Source organism: Alosa sapidissima, chromosome 19, assembly GCF_018492685.1.
Source record: "Alosa sapidissima isolate fAloSap1 chromosome 19, fAloSap1.pri, whole genome shotgun sequence".
NCBI lineage: Eukaryota > Metazoa > Chordata > Actinopteri > Clupeiformes > Clupeidae > Alosa > Alosa sapidissima.
Genome location: NC_055975.1, coordinates 3,558,738 through 3,563,208, shown reverse-complemented (window position 1 = coordinate 3,563,208; position 4,471 = coordinate 3,558,738). Strand labels below are relative to the sequence as shown.

General features: G+C 40.5%; 1 protein-coding gene across 1 annotated transcript in view; it reads left to right on the top strand.

Annotated features, from left to right (window-relative positions):
- Positions 1 to 1,010: 1,010 nt before the first annotated feature.
- Positions 1,011 to 4,471, top strand: part of LOC121692918 (brain-enriched guanylate kinase-associated protein) — a 63,227-nt gene continuing 59,766 nt past the window's right edge. Inside the window, 1 exon segment of the mRNA XM_042071962.1 lies at positions 1,011 to 1,050. The gene's annotated coding sequence lies outside the window, so the exon portion shown is untranslated.

Genomic DNA, 4,471 nt, shown 5'->3' with positions numbered 1-4,471 from the left:
CTCCTCAGTGGGTCATGATAAATGGCTGCTGTGCTGACTAACAAGGCGTTCTGTCTGAACTGACTTGTTGTGATATCATCAGCAGATCATAAATAGCACACTAATGGGTTTAGGTCAACACACCCCCTGTGATGTTTTTTGGAAAAAAGTTCCTTGAAGGGGTTGAAAAAGAACCACATTACTGCATGCTGCTTCAAGTACCATTTAGGGCAAGAAGAGCTCTTTGTTCAGTCCATGTTGTGGATTAGGGTTTGGTCATCTCAAACCTCATACACTAAAAATATCAAATGACTATGGGTGAAAATCATGAAGATCAAGATCTTCAAATTATTTTTGTGAAGGAAAACGAGGAAGGAACGATAGGAGGATGGAGGAATGAAGGAGAGACAGATATGAGAGATGAAATGTCCTGCCCACTCACACATCACTTTTAAGAGACGTCAATTACTGATGATGCGGCGCATCACCTCTAAGGCTAGAATAAACAGACACGCAAATTGCAGAGAATATGAACTTACACCAAAGCCTAAAAATATCATATGAACATGGACTCTTCCCACTTATTGACCCTAATAATGAAGTAATGTTTGATAGTTCTCGAGACATGAATGAATACTTATTAGCCTATAGGCTACAATGCGTGAACAAAACAGGCATGAACTTGTTTTTGTAGAAGTTTACATGGTAGTTCATGATAATTTCAGCATAAAGATCTTTTCTTGGTTTATCTACTAATTCATTGTCACTAATAAATCCCTACGAACTTTTTGGAAACAGAAAGTTGATAGAAGTGGGAGGGAACTTTTCACCTTCACAGCTGGGACCAATGATAACACAATTCCACCTGAAAACACTTCCGCATAGGATACTCTTGTGTTTCCTCACGTTTTGGCCCTTTTGCCTCTCTCTCCTCTCTCCTAATTCCCACCTCCTCTGGTTGCAATTAGATAAATGAGACATCCTCGATGACATAGAGCTTTGAACAATTTGCGGGGCATGAGCTGGACGATCGAGGACCGAGGAGAGAGGCCGTATACAAATAGAGCTCTGGTATGCAGCAAAGAGACATTTTGACATTTGATCATTTTCGCAAGTTACCATTTAAGCAGGACATATGAAGAGTTCAGATGCAAAACCCTCTAAATCCGTCTGACTACTTTTCTTTTAAATGAGCATTTAAATTCAGGCTCCTATAGGTTTTTGCCTAGAAATCGATATTTCAGACCAGGAAGAGAGTGGTATTTAGTGGGTTTAGAAGTTAAATTATTTGATTAGCGTATACTATGTGTGGAGAGCATCCCCTCACCATCTTTATCTCATTTTTGACATAGGTGGCATTTAGAGGCTTTTGCATCTGAACCCTTCATATACAATCTGATGGATGGCATAGAAAAAATCATTTTCAAAACATGTTTGTCCAGTTAAGGTTTTTTGTTCAATACTGACCAGCGGACTATGCATTATCCCTTGCTTATCTCATGACACTTATAATATAAACCAGTGGTTTGCTTTGGTAACAACACAAAATGTCTGCCAAATGATCCACTATTTCCTGGGGTCCCTGGAAAGTACATAACATGGATCTTGCTCTGAATACTGAATACTGAGCACAATGCTTGATGGATGTGTGGGGCCATTGTGGGACCTGCACACTTAGGCTACAAGTAATTGAGCAGGCTAAATATAGAAGCAAGACTGTATTGTGCCTGTGCTATATAGCTATTCTCAGTCGAGATAGTACTATATAAGTGTGGGTCCAGTGAAAAATAACTTCAGCTGTTTCTAAAACATCCATTTGAAAAAAAATATGTCAGTTGTGTGATTAAGTGAGTCTAAAGTTCACAGGAGTTCACAGGAAACTGCCTGAATTAATGTTAGGTGCTGATGGAATCGGATACTGCAAATGTAACAGTATGTGTCAAATTAACCTGTAAATGAGATGCAGTTGCCAGACTAGATTTGAGAATATGTGTACACAAAAGCTAATCAGATTCAATAACTTTGATGAATAATATATTTATTGAAAAAAACGTATTTCCCCTACGATGCAGAAACTCATTTCAAGCTGATCATTTGAAGCTAATCAAGGTCCTGGTTTCAAGGATCAGCTGGGGATTTTGAAATGAATATTATAATTGCTTAGTAGTTTTTTTTGCCTGGTCTGGTCGATAGCAACTGTGAAAACTATTGACTTCCTGTGCCTGGGCCAGCATGTGGCTGAGGCGCACACATAACCTTTGTGCAACCTCCCTCTGGGCGATGCCCCTGTGTGCATGGTGACTCCACCATGGAGTTCACCATATATCTATGGCCTTCCTCTTACACTCTGTGCCCCCCAATATCTCTCTCTCTCTCTCTCTCTCTCTCTCTCTCTCTCTCTCTCTCTCTCTCTTCTCTATTTCAAGACTACCTTTGTTCCTCTGACTCTCTTCCACACAATGTACCTTTCAGATTCTATTCACCCCGTGTCACACACACACACACACACACACACACGCACACACACGCACACACACACACACACAAACACGCACAAAACCACTCCAGCTCTCCAGCAACTCTCGCCCCTCTGTGCAGCCCTATGTCCACAAGTCTACATCATGTGCCCACCTCTCTCAGTCCCAGCAGAGACGGCTCATTAGTTTTCTACTGAGGCCCACTTCAATGAGCTCTTCCAAACCTTACCCACACACACACACACACACACACACACTCCCAGCTTACTAACACATAACTAAACTCACTCACACATACACAATCACTCCACTTTTCAAAGGTTGAAACCAACTTTCACGTTTCTGGGGACTTGGATTCATTGTCAGCCTAAAATTTTCAATGACATAGAAGAAGAAGAGAAGAAGAAAGAAGAGAAGAAGAGAAGAGAAGAAGAAGAGAAGAAGAAGAGAAGAAGAAAGAAGAGAAGAAGAAGAGAAGAAGAAGAGAAGAAGACAGAAGAGAAGAAGAAGAGAAGAGAAGAAGAAGAGAAGAAGAGAAGAAGAAAGAAGAGAAGAAGAGAAGAAGAAGAGGAGAAAAAGAAAGAAGAGAAGAAGAAGAGAAGAGAAGAAAGAAGAGAAGAAGAGAAGAAGAAAGAAGAGAAGAAGAAGAGAAGAAGACAGAAGAGAAGAAGAAAGAAGAGAAGAAGAGAAGAGAAGAAGAGAAGAAGAAAGAAGAGAAGAAGAGAAGAGAAGAAGAAGAAGAGAAGAAGAGAAGAAGAAAGAAGAGAAGAAGAGAAGAAGGAGAGGAGAAGAAGAAAGAAGAGAAGAAGAAGAGAAGAAGAAAGAAGAGAAGAGAAGAGAAGAAGAGAAGAAGAAAGAAGAAGAAGAGAAGAAGAAAGAAGAGAAGAAGAAGAGAAGAGAAGAAAGAAGAGAAGAAGAGAAGAAGAAAGAAGAGAAGAAGAAGAGAAGAAGAAGAGAAGAAGACAGAAGAGAAGAAGAAAGAAGAGAAGAAAAGAAGAGAAGAAGAAGAGAAGAAGAGAAGAAGAAGAGAAGAAGAGAAGAAGAAAGAAGAGAAGAAGAGAAGAGAAGAAGAGAAGAAGAGAAGAAGAAAGAAGAAGAAGAGAAGAAGAAAGAAGAGAAGAAGAAGAGAAGAAGAGAAGAAAGAAGAGAAGAAGAGAAGAAGAAAGAAGAAAAGAAGAAGAAAGAAGAGAAGAAGAGTTTTTGTGAAGGTGTCTCACAGAACAGATGCTTCTCTGTGCAAGCGCTCCCTCTGAAAGTGAATATCTGACTGTCACCATTTCAGTATCCCATAATTCCACTGTGTCGTGGCACAGCTACAATGAGCCCACATCCCCCATGGTGTCACGGTGCCACACTCGACTTGACATACGAATTGCTTAACGATCTCCTTAATTTTGTATGTCACTCCCAAAGCTGCTGTGTCGTTAATGAAATATGGAGAGCCATCACAAGCTCAGAAAGAGGTGTGATTAATGCGCTGTCTCTGTCTCTGTGCTAAATGTGTCTGGATGTGGTTTCCTCGTGGCAGGGAAGAATTAGTTACAAAAGTTTTGGGAGGTTTGGAGCTGTTTTTAGTGCCTTTTTGAAAAATTCAAAGTTCTAAAAACAGAAGTGTGGGGGGAGATATGCACAATGGTGGTCCTTGTCAGATAACAACAAGCAACACAAAAAAAGCTAAAAAGAAAGTTACAAATGCAAAGTCCACACCCCAACCCAAGCATTGATTTATTGAACACTCATCTGCCCCATCACTTTCATCCCCGTCCACGTGACATTTGCTATTGATCACAAGCCACCCAAAAGAGCCACTGACCCGTAAACCTGACCACCATCTCTCACTGGACGATATCAATACACGCATTAATTAAGAATACGGCACACATTGCTCACTTGTTTATCCCTAATGTAGTTTAAATGACAAGGGGGGATGGAATAGACATGAGGATGTACGTCCGCTCCATGGAGGACGAAAACAAAACTAGGTCTCCCACATCCATATGATGTCCTGTGTGTGT